Source organism: Paroedura picta, chromosome 4 (genome assembly GCF_049243985.1).
Source record: "Paroedura picta isolate Pp20150507F chromosome 4, Ppicta_v3.0, whole genome shotgun sequence".
Classification (NCBI taxonomy): domain Eukaryota; kingdom Metazoa; phylum Chordata; class Lepidosauria; order Squamata; family Gekkonidae; genus Paroedura; species Paroedura picta.
Window position 1 is genome coordinate 104185440 of NC_135372.1, and position 21668 is coordinate 104207107.

General features: G+C 44.1%; 1 long non-coding RNA gene across 5 annotated transcripts in view; it reads left to right on the top strand.

The window, feature by feature from the left end:
• Positions 1-148: 148 nt before the first annotated feature.
• The window catches only part of LOC143836068 (uncharacterized), a 74687-nt gene continuing 53167 nt past the window's right edge, over positions 149-21668 (top strand). For 3 of the 5 annotated variants that reach the window (XR_013230487.1, XR_013230486.1, XR_013230485.1), the window contains exons 1-2: positions 149-497; positions 3547-3707. This is a non-coding gene — a long non-coding RNA (uncharacterized LOC143836068). Of the gene's footprint in view, positions 498-3546; positions 3708-14060; positions 16049-21668 lie in introns of those variants that run through there. The other 2 variants (XR_013230488.1, XR_013230484.1) reach the window with 2 other exon arrangements.

Below are 21668 nucleotides of genomic sequence, written 5' to 3' on the forward strand. Positions count from 1 at the left end.
CACGCTCATCTCTCCCCAGCAGCCGCGGCGGCAGCTAAAGCCGGCCTCCTTTGATTACCCTGGCGCTCATTAACATACAGGCACAGGGCCTTAACCCTTCCCCGGCCGGCGGCTCCCGAACCCGCGCTCGCCTGGTTTGCTGCAGGCGCCGGACCCCTCGCGCGGCTCCCCCCCCCCCCCGCGGGCGACGTCAGAGCAAAGTACAAGCAAGGACGGGGTGGGGGGCGGCGAGAGGGGTGCTGGCAGAGGCTTCAAGCTGGATCCGCAGCCGCTGGTCCCCGCGGACCCACGGACTGAGCCCGTCCAGCCTCTGCCTGCGTGGGAACTGCCTTCAGGGGTCCCTTCCCGAGCAGAAAACTGGGGGGCGGGCTGGAGGGCCGGGGCTGACGCAGCGGCTCCGTTTGCTCGAGGGAGGCTGACGGCAACCCGAAGGTGAAGCGGGGACAGACAGGCGTCTCGGAAGGAGCCCGGCTCACCTGGACGGCGGGACTCCACAGGTGGGCCCTCCGCCTGGTCGCGGGCGGGAAAGAGGAATGGGGGGGGGGGGTTTGGGGTAGCCAGTTCTCCCTGCCTCCCCCCCTGCCTTTCTGTCTACGAGCTCGCCGAGGGTGGATTGTGCTTACTCCCAAGTAAGTAAACAAAGGATGGCATCCCTCCCAGGAAAGGGGGTTCTTAGGCGCCGCACAGGGTGGGGAGGAGGCGAATCTCTTGAGCTTGCTGCACCTTATGATGGAGGCCCCCGGAGAATTCGACAATTCTTTGATTTAGAGATTTCTGCTGGGATGGGGGAGCATCCTGGGTGAGTGCCTGAGTCGTCGAGTTATCTTTGTTCTGGAACTGAAGCGCCCCGACCCCCGCGGAAAGCCAGGCGGGCTTCCCAAAGGACAAAATAGCCGGTGTGGGAGGTGGGGGCGGTTCTTATTGTATTATTTGTCAAACTCAGACATGATTCCTGGCAGCATATAAGGGAAGAAATGAAAAGTCGGATCAACAGGGATCTTCATGGATCCTCCATGAACTCTAATCCAGTATCCAATCACATGTGGAAGACAAGACTATAGACTGGACCACAAAACAAAATGAATCCAAAATATTGGGATGCTAAAGCAGCCCAAAAACATGGCTCCAAGGAATGGATCCTCATGAATTCATATGATTTTAAAATTGAAATGAAGGCTAGTGTGTGTGTGTGTGTGGGGGGGGGGGTTTGAGACAGCCAGTTGCAGCCAGTCCAAAATAAAACCATCTTCCTACTATAAACCATGAAGGCAGCATCACAACAATCATGCATCCATGGCACAATGGTGCAAAAACATGGTTGAAATACATGGATCCTCATGGTTTTTGAAACTATATCATCCTAAACTCACCAGAAGATCACCTAATATACCAATAGCTACAGAATACACCACAGAAACCACAGATCCATGCCTCCATGGCCATGCTGTGGAGTAAAAACATGGTTCCAAAGCTCAAGTCCTCAGGGTTTTTACATTCCAAGCTCACCATCAAAGCACAAAAATTGCACCACAACAATTCTGGATCCATGTCTTTGTGCCGATACCATGGAGCAAAAACAGTTCTGAAACATGGATCCTTGGGGTTTTGCATCAGGTAAGTGAAAACCCACCGTAAGATCCATGGCCATAGCTCCAAACACAAAAATCACAGATCCACACCTTTGTGGTGATATTACGAAACAAAAACATGGTTCTGAAGCATGGATCCTCAGGTTTTTCCATTGGGTCACCCCAAACTCATTGTAAGATCCATAGCCATAGCATAAAGCACTAAATATCACAGATCCACACCTTCATGGCCAAGACCTTGTGCAAAAGCATGGTTCCAAAGCACAAATCCTCATGGATCCTCAGGGTTTTTGCATCGGGTCAATGCAAACTCACGTATCATGTCCATAGCTGCAGAAATCATGGATCCACACCTTCGTGGAAACACCAGGGATCAAAAACATGGTTCTGAAGCATGGCTTTTGCCTTGGGTCACCACATATAAACTGTCACATCAACTATTATATTGATAGACACAGCATAACACAAAAATCATGCATCCACACCATCATGGCAACACCAAGGAACAAAAACATGGTTCCAAAGCAGGGATCCTGATATATTCCCACAAAACCAGAGCTGTATGGAAGGGTGGTATAAAAATCAAAATAAATAATTTTTAAAACCCTGAAAATCCACGAGGAACCGTGCATTGGGAGCTGTGTCCATGGACATGATATGAAGAAGAGTTGGAGCTTATATTTTCTCTTCCCGAAGGAGTCTCAAAGTGGCTTAGTTGCCTTCCATTTCCTCTCCCCACAACAGACACCCTGTGAGGTGGGTGAGGCTGAGAGAGCCCTGATATCACTGCTCGGTCAGAACAGCTTTATAAGTGCTGTGATGAGCCCAAAGTCACCCAGATGGCTGCATGTGGGGGAGTGCGGAATCAAACCTGGCTCACAAGATTAAAAGTCCACACTGCACATCAAGCTGTGATCTACTGGTGAGTTTGGGGTGATCCGATGCAAAACCCCTGAGGATCCATGCTTTGGAATGATTTTTTGCTCCATGGTGTTGCCATAAAGGCATGGATCCATGATTTTTGTGTTGGGGGCGGTGGCCCTTGACACAGTATGTGATCTTATGGTGAGTTTGCATTGACCTGATGCAAAAACCCAGAGGGTCCATGCTTCAAAAATGCATTTTTGTTCCATGATGACACCACGAAGATGTGGATCTAAGATTTTGTGAAGCATGCTGTGGCTATTGATAGGTGATTTGATGGTGAGTTTGAGGTGACCAAATGCAAAAAAAAACCCTGAGGATCTGTGGGGATCTGTGCTTTGGAGCCATGTATTTGCTCCATGGCATTGCCATGAAAGGGTAGATCTATGATTTTTTGGTGCATGCTGTGGCTATTGATATCATAAGTGAACTGATGAGTTTGGGATGATATAGTGCCAAAATCTTGAGGATTCATGTATTTCAACCATGTTTTTTGCTCCATTCTGGCCCCATGATGCCATGGATGCATGAATTTTGTGATGCTCTCCATTGATTAAGACATGGTATGAAGGTGGTTTTATTTTGTTTCAATGTAAGAATCATATGCATTTATGAGGATTTGTTTTAAATAATCTAGATCTGACTTTTACCCACACCTGCATACAGGACATGAAGGTGAGTGAAAGAAATAGGGACAGCACTGGGGGGAGAGCCAAGGAAGGAGAGGAATTAAGTCAGGCTCCCAACCCCATCTCTATAAACACACCCTTTTCCTTAAGAGCATTGCTAACAATCTGCCTTTCTGCACAGTGTTACTGACTAATGATCTGTTACAGAATTATCCCGCAGTGAGGGGAGTCCCCTATTATGACTGCTGTTGAGCAAGTGATGCATCAAACTGAAGTCTATGGGCAGCATGGACAAATGGGGTGGGGGTGGGGGGGAAGGGAAATCATAGCATTATGGGAGGTGGGAAATGACCCTTCTGCTATCATTAAAAGATCTCATCCCAGATGATTCTTTGATTTTACAGATAGTGGCAAAAAGAAAAAAAACATCAATATAGAAAACAAAATCATGATAAAAATCAAGCAGATTACTATCAGTGGAAACAGTTAATTTGTGGGAACAGCTGATCCCCACCCAGGGGCATTATCCTTCCCCAGTGAAAGTGGATGTCTAAGAACTGTTGTGGTAAGTAAATTCTCATATCATATCTGCCTTGGATGGAGATGTTGGGAGTGGCCCCAAAACAACTTGCTTGAGGATCAGTCCAACAAAAAACGAGGAGTTACCATTCCTGCACACGAGTAGTAGATTGGGTAGTCTATGAAATTAAACATTCTTGGATGTTTTCTTTGGCTGCAAGACAAACTAACTCAGCCCTGCCATGAAGCATGGTGGGCCAAGAAGAGAACATCTGCCCCTACCCGGTTTGGTGTAGTGGTTAGGAGTGTGGACTTCTAATCTGGCATGCCAGGTTCGATTCTGCACTCCCCCACATGCAACCAGCTGGGTGACCTTGGGCTCGCCACGGCACTGAGAAAACTGTTCTGACCGAGCAGTAATATCAGGGCTCTCTCAGCCTCACCCACCTCACAGGGTGTCTGTTGTGGGGAGAGGAATGGAAAGGCGACTGTAAGCCGCTTTGAGCCTCCTTCGGGTAGGGAAAAGCGGCATATAAGAACCAACTCTTCTTCTTCTTCTTCTTCTTCTTCTTCTTCTTCTACCCTAAAGACTCTTCAGTATCAGCAATTCACCTCATATCCACATTGCTGCACAAGGCACCACTGTGAATACTAGAAGAACAGTGTCATACCATGTTTCCCTCATGCTATGTTATTATGGCAGGGGTCTCTGGCACTCTGCCTTCTCCCGCTCCTTGACAGTGACAGCAGAGAAAGTGAGAAGGGCCTTCGGTGTTGGCAGTGGAGTGAACCGTTTAACAATCGTGCCAACCAGAACTGTTGGGGGCCATGATGCCTGTCCTCCCACCAACTGGAGCCATGCCAGGGCAGCAGCTGCATGTGTTCCTGGTTAGTTACTGTACAGTAAAGAACTTGAAGTATGGAATGTATTTCCAAAAAATGTTGTGTATCATTTTCTTCAGGCCACAACTGTGGGAAGCCAATAATTTGGCTTTCTAGAGGTGTGGACAGAAAGGGGGGGGGGAGCTGCTCCTGGCACATGTGTCAAATCTTGCCAAATAGAATTTTGTATGCCCTAATATTTTTGTGGGTCTTGCCACTTTTTAAAAAAACTGAAAACAATTATTTCAGCTTTTGGTGAACCCACCACCCTTTCCTTCACACAACCACACATTCAAACAAGCAAATTTAAATACTACCTCCACTGTATTCACACACCAACCTGATTTGAACAATTCTCTCTCTCTCTCTCTCTCTCTCTCTCTCTCTCTATGTTTCAATTTCTATACCACCACTTTCAACAATTTCATGGCAGTTTTTAAGATATAAAACCAATAAAATCACAATAAAGGTAAAGGTAAAGGTATCCCCTGTGCAAGCACCGAGTCATGTCTGACCCTTGGGGTGACGCCCTCCAGCGTTTTCATGGCAGACTCAATACGGGGTGGTTTGCCAGTGCCTTCCCCAGTCATTACCATTTACCCCCCAGCAAGCTGGGTACTCATTTTACCGACCTCGGAAGGATGGAAGGCTGAGTCAACCTTGAGCCGGCTGCTGGGATTGAACTCCCAGCCTCATGGGCAGACAGCTCCAGACAGCACATCGCTGCCTTACCACTCTGCGCCACAAAAATCACAATATGAACCCATAAAACCCCATAACAAGCAATTACAATTAGATAGTGGCCTAATCTTCTTTGATTCTCCCAATCCCAGCTCTGCTGTTCCAGCCTTAAGACCTATGCAGGTGGTCCTAGATGATGTAAACCCAGGTGTTCTGATTATAGAGCATATAATAGGGTGGGACCCACTTCACCACAGAATGTATGAATGTGTGTAAGAAAGAACCTGAAAATCTGTGCTCTCAGTCCATTATGGGCAAATCACCAAATGGTCACTACACAATTCTGATCAATTTCATCTGAATTTGAGCTCATGCTTAAAAATTAATCATTTTAAAACTGCTTCCTAATCTGGTGAGCTATCTGATCCTTCCTAATTTAGTAGCTTATGTACATGGTCAAAATCCTCTACCAAAGATGTAATTATTCTCTGACATTTCCCTTTAGAGAAAAGGATGTAACTTTTTGACATTTTGGCGGCTCACCCTAGACTTGAAAAGTCAGATAAAACTATAGTTCCAAAAAAGAAAAATTAAAACATATCCTGACAAAAGGGGAGGGATTTAATTCCTTGGTGGGCTGATTTTTTGTCTCTGCTAGATGCACCAAAACCCAATGAACAGTTTATGCAACACAAAATATTTTCTTTTGATTTTTCCCCACAGGCAGATTTTGCATTTTTATAGTTATGACCTACTACAGGGTCATCTAAAGAAACCGATTGCCATCCCAATCATAGCAAACAAAAAGAAAGTATTTCTTTGCACAACTCACAATTAACAAAATTCAGGGGTCACAACATGTGTTAGTAGCAACTAGCTAAGTTGTCTCATTTTAAAGGATTGTAGAAGTTCATGGAGGACAAGTCCATCAATGTTTATTGGCCATGACAGCCAAAAATGTAACCTTCACATTCAGAGGCTGCACACATCTGAAGACCAGATGGTGAGAACAAACACAGGGCATGGCTATCACCAAGTCTTGCTTATAGGCGCCCCACAAGCACTTTTCTTGCTGCAGCTGGAGACAGAAAGCTGACATAGGTTGTCCATGATTAGTACAGCACTTAATTTACATGTTGAAGGTCCCAGGTTTAGTCCTTAGCATTTCCACTTAAAAGTCTTGAGGGTTGGGTGGGAGATGGACTTGAGACTCAAGAACCAGTTCTCAGGTGGAGCAGACAATACTACACTAGAGGGACCATTGGCCTGACTTATTTATTTTACTTCATTTATACCGTGCTTTTCTTCCCAATAGAGAGCAAAAGAGCTTGCGTCATTCTGTTGCCCTCCATTTTATCCACAATACACTTGTGGGGTAGGTTTGACTGGCCCATCACCACCCAGAAAATTTCCATGGCAAAGTTAGGATTTGAAACTACCTCTCCCGGATCCTAGTCTGATTAACAACTATATGACTAGCTGTGTGTGTGACTAGGCAAAGGGCAGTTTCTTCTTCTTTACAGTCATCCTTCAAGGTTTTGGGCCATCCCTCTTCTTGGTACATGTATATTTTCTGACAGATTACAAACTAAGGGTATATGGATCTGTGTCATTTAAGCTGGGAAATTAGACAGTGGGAAAAGACTAACCTCACTAGAGCTTTTCTGTCTGTGTCAGTTTTAAATCTCTCTCTCTCTCTCTCTCTCTCTCTCATGGATCATCTTGCTCCCAGCTTAGTCTGTGAACAGGTGTACTAGTTGGCCTAAAACTGGGAAGACTTGCATTCGAATGCCTGTTTGCCATAAAGTCTCTCCCCAGATCAGCTGGCTAGCAGGCAGTTTGAATTGCCCCCCTTATCCCACAGCCCAACAAACAGCTGATTACTCTGAGAGATTTCTTTGGTAGGCCCTTTAAATGCCTCAGAGCCTGAATTGATTTGGCTGTACTTGAATCACCTGAATCCAAATCCCTTACCAAATCTGGGGTTCGGCTATACCCCCCAGACCTAAACTGTACTGAAATTTTCTTAGGTGCACATCCTTAGTTATTTACCAGGTGATATTATTTACAATGCCAAGAAAATCTTAACTGATCATCTCTATACAATAAATGTCTGTTAAAAGAAGACACTTTCCTTCAAGCCTATTGGTAACCCTGTCCTGGACTGCATTTTCACAACCAATAATTAAATACCTTTTAGCTTCCTTCATGAAGTTTATGTATACATGTGAATGACTACAATGAAGTTTGAGCAGTACAAACTGCCAATGCTGTTGGATGATCATATTGGCAAGTGAATTAACTTCTATATTTCAATATGTCCTTTTTGTATTCATCTGAGAATACAACTGGTGACATATAATGTTGGTCCTCTACTCACTATAATCACTGTTATAATTTCAAAATAAGGCCAAAGGATTGGGGTAGAAAACTAAGACAAATCTGAGATCAACAGAGGTAAAGTTAATGAGCTGAAAAGGTATGGACTTACAGGTGAAAATTAGAACTAAATAGTTTTCAACGCAGTCCCTCAAAGGCCAGTAAGTTTTCTAGCTACCTGGTGCAATCAGAGTTCCACCTAGTTGTTTGGAGACTTTCATTTCTAAATGAAGAAATCAGGAGAAATCATGAAGAGCAATTATAAAGGAACTAGAAAAGGTTCTGAAGTGTAAGGATGTGTTACTGGTGACCAAGATCAAGTTAATTCATGCCATGGTATTCCCTATTACTATTTATGAGTGTGAAAGCTGAACAATGAAGAAAGGTGACCAAAAGAAAGATTCCTTTGAAATGTGGTGTTGAAGGAAAATTAAAACACATCCTGACAAAACAGTTTTATGGATGTGTTCATATTCTGCAAAGACAAGAGTCACCAGAAAAGACAATACCACTAGGAAAACTTAAAGGCAGCAGGAAAATAGGAATACCCAACATGATTGACTGTACAAAGGAAGCTACAGTTCTCAGATCTGAACAAGACTGTTAACAGTAGGATTTTGGGAGGGCAATAACTCAGAGGGTCGCCATAAGTAGGAAGTGATGTGATTACACATACACACACATTCCCATAGGTTTAGTACTACAAACAATCTCTTCTTTATTTATAAATCGCTCTGGGAGCATCTTTAAACAGCCCGTGGCGCCACGGGCGCCACGGACTATATAATTCGTTAAGCCCCCTAGAGGTGGGCTTTGTCCGTGATGAGGAAGGGTCCGGGTTGGACCCTTCCTCACGACAGACAATCGGAGGGACCAATCGGCAGGCGCGAAGCGCCTGCCGATTGGTCCCTCCGATTCCCAGGCTGAGCAACTGCGAGCCGCGCGCAGCGCGGCTCGCAGTTGCTCCCGGTCTGATGCTGCGGGAGGCGCGAAGCGCCTCGCGCAGCGTCAGACCGCCGCCCGAGGGAATCCCCAGCAGTCGCACGAAGCGCGGCTGCTGGGGATTCCCTCCTTGCCGGTCTGACACTGCGGGAGGCGCGAAGCGCCTCGCGCAGCGTCAGACCGCCGCCCGAGGGAACCCCCAGCAGTCGCGCGAAGACATACACATACACACACATTCCCATAAGTTTAGTACTACAAACAATCTCTTCTTTATTTATAAATCGCTCTGGGAGCATCTTTAAATAGCCCGTGGCGCCACGGGCGCCACGGACTATATAATTCGTTAAGCCCCCTAGAGGTGGGCTTTGTCCGTGATGAGGAAGGGTCCGGGTTGGACCCTTCCTCACGACAGACAATCGGAGGGACCAATCGGCAGGCGCGAAGCGCCTGCCGATTGGTCCCTCCGATTCCCAGGCTGAGCAACTGCGAGCCGCGTGCAGCGCGGCTCGCAGTTGCTCCCGGTCTGACGCTGCGGGAGGCGCGAAGCGCCTCGCGCAGCGTCAGACCACCGCCTGAGGGAACCCCCAGCAGTCGCGCGAAGCGCGGCTGCTGGGGATTCCCTCCTTGCCGGTCTGACACTGCGGGAGGCGCGAAGCGCCTCGCGCAGCGTCAGACCGCCGCCCGAGGGAACCCCCAGCAGTCGCGCGAAGCGCGGCTGCTGGGGATTCCCTCCTTGCCGGTCTGACGCTGCGGGAGGCGTGAAGCACCTCGCGCAGCGTCAGACCGCCGCACAAGGCAACCCCCCTTTCAAAACCCCTTTTTATAAAGGGGCTTTGAAACTAGTTATAAATAAAGCAGTAAGGGGTGTTGGGGTGGGCCCAGTCTGGGATGGGGAAGGACGCCCATTGGCCCCTTGGCTCCGGACTGACCAGTTGGCTAGCACAAAGTGCCTCCTGACTTGCCCCCCCCATGTCGGCTGCCTTCGGCCCACTGCCGCCATTACGCGGCTGCCCGGTGACAAGTCAGGTAGGCGGCCAGCTGGCCCAGCCTACCGTACCCAGCCCAGCTCCTTGGGCCACCCTGAAGCCGCAGAGTTGGGCGGGGGAACATGCTTCAGGGTGGCTGAAGGATCCAGGCACTAGCCCGACTCCTTGGGCTGACCTGAGCCGTGGAGTCGGGCGGGAGGGGAGCAGGGGACTCCCTGCTAGCGCCCGCTATTTTACCTACAGCGAGCTGAAGTTCTAGTATTTTATATTTATACTGTTGTTACAATATTTAGCCTTTATATAACTTATTTTCTATGTGCAAAGTTCATCGACAATCCTATAGAGTTGCTAACCTTTGAGTAATGGCTGGAGACCTCCTAAAATTCCAACTAATCTCCAAACTACAGAGAACAGTGGAATGATGGTGAGCCATTTAAAACTAACAGTCTGGTGGATTTGCCCATCAGCTCTTAGGTTTATATGGCTGCAAGCCGTGGACAGGAGAAATAAACTGGCCAGTTCAGTTTGGAAAAATTGTAGCTCAGGTTTCTTTGGGGTTCAGTTCAGGGGCCACCCCTAACCCTGAACTGAACCGGAATGTTTGGGTTCATACCCATCACTACACAGTAGTACTTATCTATACATCTTCTTTAGAGCAGAGCTACAGTCTAGGGCTGTAATGCTCTCCTGTATCTCCTTTCTCCATTGCAGGGCTTCAGTAGTACATTGAAATGGACAGCTTACTCACGCCCAGCTCCTTCTCTCCTGACTGCCAGAATTCTCTCTTTTACACTTTTGGGACTGGCCTACCCCTTCTCAGGTGTACCACGTAAGGCATTCCCTGGGTTTAGGACATCCCCAGACTCTTCCATTTAGTCCAGGGATGGAGTTCAGCTTTCTGGCAGAAGCCCGGGCCAACAGGGTACCTTAATGGGCTTTTGGCCCTTCTGCCCCATCCTCTCGCTATCTCTAAAAGCCTGTTAACATAAGTACATAAAAGAAGCCATGTTGGATCAAGCCAGTGACTCATTCATTCTAACACTCTGTGTTAAACAGTGGCCAAAATCTCAAGGGCCATCAGGAGGTCCACCAGTGAGGCCAGAACTCCAGAAGCCCTCTCACCTTTGCCCCCCACATACCAAGAATACTGAGCAGCACTGCTCCACACATAGTGTTACCTCTATACCTTGTGGCTGAAAGCCAGTGATGGACCTCTGCTCCATATGGTTATCTAATTGCCTCTTGAAGCTGTCTATGCTTGTAGCCCCCATCACTTCTTGTGACAGTGAATTTCACATGTTAATTATTCTTTTGGGGGAGAAGTACTTCTTTTTATCTGGCCTGAGCTTACTGTTCATTAATTTGAGTGCTCATGAGTTCTGTATTGTGAGAAAGGGAGAAACTTCTGTCTCTACCTTCTCTGTCCCATGCATAATTTTGTAAACCTCTTTTATGTCACTCCTTAGTCATTGTCTCTCCAAGCTAAAGAGCTCTAACCTCTTTAACCTTTCTTCATAGGGAAGGTGTTCCACCCCTTAATCATTTTATTGTCCTTTATTGCACCTTTTCCAATGCTATAATATCTTTTCTGAGTTGCAATGATCAGAACAGTACTCAGTATTCCAAATGAGGCCACACTATAAATTTATACAGGGACATTCTAATACTGGCTGATTTGTTTTCAGTCCTCTTCCTAATCCCCTGCATAGCATTTGCCTTTTTTATTGCAGCTGCATATTGAATCAACATCTTCGGTGAGTTATTTTTCATGACTCCAAGATCTCTCATCTGGGTGTAGTCTGCATGGGGCTTTTTACCCACTCCCAGTTTGAATAAATCCCTCCCATCTACACTGAATTTGATTTCCATCTTGGGCATTTTAACTTTCCTCTCTGCAACATGTATGATTGATCCAGAGTGACCCTACCTTTTCCCTGTAATATGCAGAAGTTGATATAACCCTAAATATTTGAAAAAATCACCATCGGTAAGTGTGCAGATTTCTGCTTTTTGCAAATTAACTTCCTTCTCCATATCTCATAGCAAAGCAGTCTTCCCTGATTGGCCAGGGCATTAGTTCAAACACTTCCTGGTTCCCAGTTGCAAGGCTTGTCTTAAAGTGACTGTGCTCCAGAAGAGATTTGCCTCTTGGATTTATTCCCCCATCCTCTGCTTTCTCCAATCCTCCCCCCCTCTCATTCAAGAAAAGAAAGAAAGAGACTCCTGCTGGGGGATAGAGGAAGACCAATGTTCAAATCAGTCTGTATTCAGCAGGATCCACAACGGAAAAAACAAAGTAAGTGCAGAATCAGCCCTGGTCAGTTTCTGCCAGTTCAAACCCCATCAACATATATTTATAGTTAGGAATTTTGGCTCCAATGTGTTAAGTATGGCAGCACGCCTGCCTCACATGCTGGCACACTGTACTCCATAACAAGTAATACACCACAACCATCTAGGCTTGGGAGAAAGCCAGACACAGGAACACCCTGAAACACCCAGACCAGACACACTGCCAGGACAGAATCAGTCTTGGAAACCAGGGCATGTTTTGGCTTATCCTCTGCTGCAGGTTGGAATTTCAGGTGCCTCTGGACTCTGATTCCCCCCCCCTCCACCCCATAGTTTTGCTGATAGTGTGGTCTGGCCAGAACTGGTTTGGCTAGAGGCTCTTGGCCAATTTCTTTGTCTCTTCACACTTGGCCCCTTTGCCAAGGGTTAAGCCCATCATCCAGTCAATAGATAGCACCATCTCTAGGATGGTTCCTTTTGTCTAAGGCCATCAGCAGCCATCTCTGGCTTGGGCCAGCAATTTCCACTTGCCTTATGCCTGGCTTGCATCATATAGGCCAGCCCCCCCCCCCCCCAAAAAAAACTCTATATAAACAGTAGCTTTAGCAAGTCCCCTTGTGCATTTCGGATATGGGACTCATCTGAAACAACCTGCATGGTCCCCATGCAGCTTGCTTTCTCTTGTCTATCATCTCTACAGGAAAGGTAGAGATACTGGACTCTCTTTTCCCACCCTGTTCTTCTCTATATATGACTGCTTTTTAGTGTGTTAGATATATTTATGCTTTTATTATTTTCTTTCTAATAAAGACTATTCTTATTATTGTTACCATTTACCAACATAGTGTGCCTTGAATTCTTAAGGGTTTAATTACCTTGTAAACACAGGCAAAATGGATCCTTAAATTCTAAGTTATACCCCTCTCACTGCTCAACAAGTTCCCCATGCAGGACACGTGTAAGCACGATTCGGGTAACAAATGTGCATTACTTTGTACTTGCCCACATTGATCCTCATTTGCAATGTTGATGTATTTATTCACTTTATGTATACCCTGCCCTTCTCCCCAATGGGCACCTAAAGGAGCTTACATTGTCTTCCTATATCCTCAAAAGAGCCTTGTGAGGTAGGTTAGGTTGTGAATGTGTCAGTGTTCTAAGGTCATCCTACAAGCTTCTCTGGCACAATGGGGATCTGAACCTGGGTCTTCCAGTTCTGAGTCCAGCATACTTACTCAAAGGTCCCTAAAGTGGCACCCATGAGTTCCAAGGTGCACCATTCACCTTAGCAAGGCTTCTGTTTGACTATGGGAGATTTAATTGGCTATGGAAAATGAAAAAGCAAACTGGTTCTCCAACAGCAGCCACCACAGCACAAGAACCTTCACTGGCTGACTGAAAGTATGCAGTGCGTAAGCAAGAAAATACTTTTAATCCGTATGTTAAGCAGACCTTCTGCCTGAAGTTTTGAGGAGTTACTATTAGAGTTATGGTTGATATTGTATCTGAGGGAGTGTGCATGCAGATAAAAGTTCATACCTTGAATAAAACTTCATTGGCCTTAAAGGTGCAACAACATTTGTTCTGCTGTTTTGATGTTCTGTTTTGAGTTGGCTCTATTTCCTATGGTAGTCACCTTGTGTTTGGCTGCACCTCCTGCAGCAGCCACTTATGACCCCAGAATTCCAAAGGTGTCACCAGGCTCAGAAACGCTGGGGACCACTATACACCCTGAACCTCAATGTATGCTGGATTCCTTGAGGCCAGCATTAAAAAAGTAACTAATCATACAGAATGTTCAGAATGTTTCTAGCCCCTGAGATACTTTAGTGCCACAAACAATGGTGTAAAATGTGAACTGCTCTGTCAGAGGTCAAATGAAAGAGAAATTTAATGCTCCCCCATGGAGAAAGGAGAGTTGGGTACATGCCTTTGCATTTATTCAGGAAAGAGGTGCTCTTTGGATATTATTGTGTGAAGCACCATCTCAAGGGGGGAATCTTGTCTGGAAAGTATTTGTGAAGAGGAAGCAGAGGTGTGTGTGTGAACTAGCACTGTCTTTCTCTCTTTCTCCCTAATGGAAAAATCCATGACCTACAACAAAGGTGGGTTATATGTCAGACCCAGAGGCTAATCAGATTGCTTCTGCCTTTTCTGGTTAGAACAAAATATAGGCTTTACTTCCCACAGAACCCTCAAGAGGGAGATTAAGGATGCTTTCTGTCTCTTCTCCCCAGGTAAATGAAGCTACAGACTGGACTGTTATTCACCCCCCCCCCAAAAAAAAGCCTTTGATACTAAAAAAGCACGAGTTATAAGAGGGCTGAAGACTGGTCTTGTGGTCTTGTGGAACTTCCTTCCTAGGAAGTTCAGCTGGGAAATCCTAATAGACTTGAATTGCACACTGCTGCTTGCATTTAAAAACCTGGAGATGCATTATATTACTGTGTATGTATCTTTCTCCACATGTTGGGTCACAGCCAGATTGCCATGCATACAAGAAATACATTTTTTAAGAAATAAAGAAACTGTTCTTAAGACAATGAATTTAAAAGTTCAAAGTAAGGGTTCTATTCTGCACCCCCCCCCCCACATGCAACCAGCTGGGTGACCTTGGGCTTGCCACAGTACTGATAAAGCTGTTCTCACTGAGCAGTAATATCAGGGCTCTCCCAGCCTCACCTACTTCACAGCGTGTTTGTTGTGAAGAGAGGAAAGAGAAGATGATTGTAAGCCACTTTGAGACTCCTTCTGGTAGAGAAAAGCAGCATATAAGAACCAACTCTTCTTTTTCTTCAGAAATCTGCTATCTTTCTCCCTCTCTGAAGTGGGCCAGATATGGCCAGCCTGTGCATCATGGCATAGCCTCCCCACTCTGCAATGAGGTTCAAAAATGAGACTGAGTAGAAGACTCAGCATATTGCTGAGTAAGCAGGAGGCCTGTCAACATGCTGCTTCCTCTGTATTTGCAACCTACCTATTCTTTCTGGCAGGATTAAAGTGCATTTTCACATTTATGATGGATGGTGGCAGCAATTTACGCTGAAGTAATCCAATTCAGTCTTTGTTGACCTGCATCCCTTCTGGGAAGCACCAAAGCAATATATTAACATGGACAGAGATTCTGTGTGCAGTAAGGACTTACAAAGCATTGAGACAGGGTAGTGGTGGATAAGATTCAGAAGCTGAACCCTTGTGAAATCTGGTGATCAGGCTTATTTCAAGCAATTGGCAGTATTGTCTCAGAGCAAACCTCAGAACAGATAGTAATTTGACATGACACAAAAGACAACTAGAATTGCTTGAACCTGGTTCCGGATACACTGCTGGACAAACAAGCAAACAAAAAATGCCTCCAAGAACATGAGAGCTTCTTCTGATGTACATAACTGTCTTGTCTAGAAAAGCAACAAGGCATATACAAATTATGATAAGAGGAGAGACATATGTGCCAGAGCAGCTGAGGTTTTTAGCCAACCAACCACTTGAGAAATTGCAACAGGCAGACCATACCACTTAACTGTTTGATACTCTGCTTCATACATCCACAACTCTTGAATGTGCCTGTAACAGATAGCAGGTGCTAGCAGCTACAGTTTAGGAACAACTCCAGTGACTAACAGTACATGAAACTCTAGGTAAAAGTGATTCTGGTACAAGAAAAGTTCATTGTGCCCTATTTTGATGTACATGGCAGATTATTTCACAAATACCAATAAAGAGGTTTGCTTCATTTTGTCCTGGCACTGAGCACAGAGCACAGCTGCAATTGGGGGGAATGTGATTTTAGCTGTAAAGGAGAATTTGACTCCCTCTAGTGGTAGGACTCAGGCCTACAATAATAAGAAAAAGCACACAATACTGATCTATTGATATTAGTTAGGGTCCTAACCCTACCAATTTAAACCAACGTTAACAGTCACCCCATCTCCATTGGAAATCTGAGGACTGCAGTCTTCTCTGTCTGTGGTGAGATACGGGTCTATAAAAGAGATTTTCCTTCAAAGCTACACGTGTAATTTCTGTCCACAGGAAGGAAAGTATGATTTGTCATGACTATTTAAAAAAAATAACTTTCTATTTAATAAAAGTCAAGGTTTTCTTTAGAATAAATTTAGAGCTAGGTTGTCCTTTCTTTTTAAATTTGGTTCTTTTTAAATATGGTTCAACTGAAACCATACGGTCGCAATTGGGAAATGTGGTGCTGTGTGGGGAGGGCAGTGGGGGTCAGCCACATGGCATTATGCACTAAACTCACTGTGACTGGCCCTTATACTCCCCCTCCCCTTATTTCTGAGCAGCTGCAGGATTTGAGGTAATGTGGTGACATGAATGTTGGCCTGGATAAGCCAAGCTTTCAAGCAGCAACCCAGTCATTTACTTCCAGACTTATCTCTCTGCCTTAGAGGGATGTTGGGGAGAAGAGGATAAAAAGGTGAACTGAAACAGTAAATCTCTTTTATTTTGTTTTTTCACATTGGAATGACTTAGGGATTTTCCTCCGATAGATGCAAGCTGTTCTTTTGTCTGCAGACTGAAACCTTTATTTTAGACACAGCATTATTGGGGAAATGTGTATTCCCTTCTTTTACCATACTTGCAGTAGCTCATTAATATTTCCCCCAAAGTAGGAACTCTACTATTAAGTCTAAATTGTGTTTAATATTTGTCTTATTTGTCTCCATTTGTCTTGCTGCTCCTTTGCCAACTTGTTCAATTACGGGATGTAAATTAAAGTGACTTTCAGTGAGAGGAAACTGCATAAAACTGCAGAAGAAGTCCATTAAAATGGCTTATATTTGGTTGCTAAAGAGGGGGGGGGGATAACTGGCCTTCCATTGTGAATAGGCTTGCCAGGCACCTCTTGGCCACCAGCAGAAGATTGGAAGGTCAGGTTTCCAGGTCCAGGTTTGGAAACTCCTTTGAGAAGCACTAGATCTTTTAACTATATCTTTTGTTTTGGGTTCGACAATTTTCAGAAGCAGGATTTTCTCTGTTCCCAACAGCACTGTGGTGCATTTATGAACCTACCAGGATTTTCCTGGCTTTTCTCTGATCCTTCCAAAAACTTGTTTTATTGCAGAGTCATGGTCCTGTGAATGAAAAGTTTGATTTTCCCAGTCCCACCCACATAGCATCCATTTTCCCTGACTATATCTCTGTGGTGGCCATTTCTTCCTACTACCACTTGGAAAGTTAGTTGTTTTAGTCAGTAACTGAATATTGTTAGATCAGTATAACATCAGAACAATCTATCATATTATGTAAAAATCCAACTTTCTTTTTTTTTTGATAAATCTCTAGAGTCTTTCATTGTGGAGATATGAGGGGAAAGACATATATCTGCAATGAAAGGGAGTAGAGACTTTTCCTTTGGAAATTAAAGCTGGGAATTCAAAGAACTTAAGGTGAAAATTTTTAACCTTACTTTTTGAAGACTTTTTGAAGTGAGTTTTGTTCAAAAGGTGGAAAACTCCATGATGTGGTGGAGTGCATCTCTTTTTCCAGGCACAGGTTGGACGAAGGTCCTCTGGATCAAGCCCAGATGTATCTCATTTTGTCAGTTCTATGAATGTCCTGAAAACTGGTGTTCTTAATGAATGATGATAGCATGAGAGTCAAGAAGTAGGAAGAAAGTCTGTTGCCTTTTTTCATGTATTGGACCTGTGAAGTCCATACATTTTTATTTCTGCCCATTGTATAAAGCTGAGCTTTTAAAACTATTAAGGAAACCCCCACACCAAATGTGTAGCTAGAAGCCAGAGAGGACTTTTTTGGTATGTGCAGGCAGCCTAAGTAGAAGGGCCACAGCTGAGTAGAGAGAAAAGGTTTCAGTCCCTACCAGGATGGGGTATGTCCAATGTATTGCTTGCATCTTAAAATTCCATTCCAGTCCATTGGAAAAATCTTCCTTGGTTAAGTACTGTATATCACTAATGCCATTTCCTTTTCCATAGCAAGATATACAAGGCGGGTCAGAGCATCTCCATCATGTCTTTTCTTGCATGAACTGTCTGCATCCTGTCTATTATTTATCAATGGCATTTTTTCCCCTTTTCCTGGCAAGAAAGAAAATGTTCTTGGGCTCACGGAAAGGTAGCTGAGTTAGGTTACAACATAAAGTGGACAATTTGGCAAGCTAATTCTCAGCCTAATTCCCAGCTGCTCCATGAAAATAGTTCTGCAGAGAGACCTTAACTGGGACAGCCTGAATATAACGGACTGAATATCAGTGTTTGCAAGCTCAGTGCTCAAGGCTGTTTAGTATTGAGCAGTGCAGTCTCAAACAGATTTACTCAAGGAACTACATTGACTAAAATAGAAGGGTAATTCAGTAGAGCCTTTTCCTGTACAGCAGCAACCCCTAGAAATTGTTAGTACCTAAATCGCATGCTTGGATATGAACTGATACCACTTCATTGCAGTGCTTGTGTCTGGTAACACATGAATAGAGTTGACTACCACTGTTGCAGATTTTTTAGCAGGGTTTGCACATGCAGATAAGATCAAGAAGGAACCACATGCATAGTGAAGCTGGTTATGTGGGTTATATTGCAGCTCAAGCCATGTGATGAGCCCCATTGTTGTGATGTACATACAAACTCTCCAGGGATGTAATTTCACACGACTGGGAGCATCTCTTACTTCATGGGGTATGCCTGTTTATGAGGCAAGCAGCTGCCAATGGCAGGCATTGCATTCTTATGACTTTAGTCATCTTTATTCTTTATTACATGGCAGTACTTAAATTGTTTGTGCCCCTCACAAAAAGTGCTGCCAACATCCAGATGGGGCCTGGAGTTTTTCTCCACGATTACAGTTGATGTAATCTAGACTAATGTAATCCAGTGGCAGTTTTGGAGGGTAGATTCTTATCTCAGCATGTCCCCACTGAGCCTCTTCCCCTCCAGTACCATCTCCAAATCTCTAGGAGTTTCCCAAGCTAGAGTTGGCAACATTATTTACAAGGCTTAATCTGAAACAGAGCTGTTTGCTGAAAAGTATTATCACTGCCGAGGCTCAGCACTGGAACAAGCGGGACAACAAAAAGAATGACTCTGAGCATATGCAGAGTGAATTTCACACACTAGAAATTCAGGAATGAAGTGCATGTGGAATGAAGTGCATATCTCAAATACCTTGAGATATGAAATACTTTTATGCTAGCCCAATTTATTCAAGTCCAGAAGGATTTTATTGGTCCTTTTCTGATTTGTCTTTAATTAAAATTAAACACAGCAGCTTTTCCTAACATCATCTTGGAGTTATTTGTACGGGAAGAGATCTAAATGCAAGAGAGTCCCATCCATGCCCCCCCCCCAAATGCTCCTCTGGCTGCAGTTTCCCAGGAGAAGAGGGAATTTGTAGCTTACCTGAGGCCATTTTTCATCTCAAGAGATGATCAAGGTGGGCATTTTTAAAAAAAATTAGAGACCCAGTCCTGGTACCTGAGTCCCACTGCTCAACATCAACAGAAAAAAGAATATCTCTGATAACGTTCTCAAATACACATACATGAAATTGAAAATCTTAAGAGTTCAACACTGTGTAGTGACCAATTTAAAGCTGGTTCTAACTGGTGCCTGTAAGATATGTGTCTGCTCTAAGGGATTTTTTTTCTGGTGGAATAGTATTTGGGAAACTAGTTTCTCACCTAGCCATGCTCCCCCCTGCAATTATCTATCAGTCATGGTGGGATACACTTGAAACATCCATTTGATCACTAAGTGGATTGGTAGTTTATACATATTTAGCTATTATTACTGCAAACACCAATTCAATAAAATTTATCTGTTAAAAAGAACCAAGATCATAAGTAATAAAGTGGACCTCACTTTTTTAAAAGGCACTGTTGAAACAGAGACAAAGTTCAAATTGTGTCAACACATGAAACAGATTTCAAACAAGAAAAGCAGTATGTGGAGCCATCATTTCATCCAAAAATTCAAGCAGGGTAATTATATATCTAGTGCTCTGCTTCTCCTTTAAACCAAATTTCATTCAGAAGAATTCCATGGATAGAGAAACATGCTTCAAGACCATATTATACACAATGCACATGTGATTCTGGATAGTATAACCAGGTTTCCAATATTCCCTGAAATCTTTGTGATATGAATTCCCAGAGTCATGAGGACAAATGCACACTGCAATTCTAACCAGAATTATGCCATTCTAAAGTAATTTCTGATCTCAGTTTAGGATTACACTGATAGTCTGGAAGATGTTGCTGGCATTATATTCTTGTCACAGTTTAGTTTTGATAATAAATTGAGAATTTCTGTATCCTCAGGTTGATCTTTTGTATTGAACTGCCAGTTTTCTATGCCCAGTTGTTCAGTAGAGTGATTCAAAAAAGTACATTTATGAAAAATGCTGCTCGACTGGATAGAGCTGTCGCCATGGTTTGAACTGAAAATATGGTTCTGCCAATGTCTCTACACAACTCAAGGGTTTAAGAGAAAGTCTAAACTAGGCTTTCTCAACCAGTGTTTCTTGAAACCCTGGGGTTTCTTAATGGCCTTGGAAGGGTTTGTTAAACAGTTACTAGATGATATGACCATATATGGATGTATCAATCTGCCCCCCTCCCATAATGGCCAATGATGGGCATGGAAGGGGTAGGAAGGGAAGGGGCCTTGGGTAAGCGTGTACACAGCTTTGCTTCCTGACCATATTCTGCACAATTCTGCCCCTTTGGGGTTTCTTGAAGCCTGAAGAATATTTCAGGGGCTCCTTAATGGTAAAATAGTTGAGAAAGGCTGGTTTAAGCCTATAGTGTATTTGTACGATATGAATTAAATCTTCTAGCATCTTTAATAGTATGCCTGTATATGTGTGTATGTGTGCATACTTCTATGTGCATGGCAAAAACATTTTTCAGACTGCGAAAATAATCCTAAATTGAGTCATATCTTTCTAATATCATTGAAATCAATTTTCTTAGAAGAAAGTAGTTCTGCTTTGGTTGTGTTTGAAATACCATTTTGTTGTGCTAGCATGCAGCGGGTTTGTCTTTATCTGGCAAGTTGCCAAGACATGTCATTTGTGGTTCACCATGAAGTAGAAAATAAAAAAGAAGTAAAAGAAGGTTGATATAGAACATTGTCAGCTATCATTTTGATATGTGTTGGAACATAAAGAAAGTGGTCACATTGCCACTGCATACAAATGATCATAACAATCATCACTAATTCTTGCACAGTTTTAAATTGGGACATGGCAAAATAATCTGGAATTCACCCATACTCATGCAGTGTATGTTTGTATGCAACGGCACATATGCAGGCAGACCATTGAAGATTACTGAATGCTAAGAGGTCTACTGATAGCTAAGGCCTGGTCTACACATGCAACCACCTGGGGGAGTAGAACAGACTATACCATTTTCTTGGTGACAGGTTTGTGGTTAAGTCACATTTTTAATGCTATCCACATAAAAATTTCCCATTAATATCTAGTTTAGCCCCTTACATATTGTGCTGATTGTCCATGTCAAGGAATCATTAAGGGGGGAAGAAGAAAAAGTTGTTTCTCATATGCCGCTTTTCTCTACCAGGAGTCTCCAAGTAGCTTACAATCACCTTCCCTTTCCTCTCCCTACAACAGACACCCTGTGATGTAGATGAGGCTGGGAGAGCCCTGATATTCCTGCTTGGTCAGAACAACTTTATCAGTGCTGTGGTCCCCCAGCTGGAGGGGGAGTGGGGAATCAAACCTGGTTTGCTAGATTAGATGTTGACATTCCTAACCACTGCACCAATCTGGCTCTCTTACTTGGAATCTGATGTGGGATAATCCATTCTACCACCCAGCATTCTCATTGTTACCGTGATCTGCTGCAT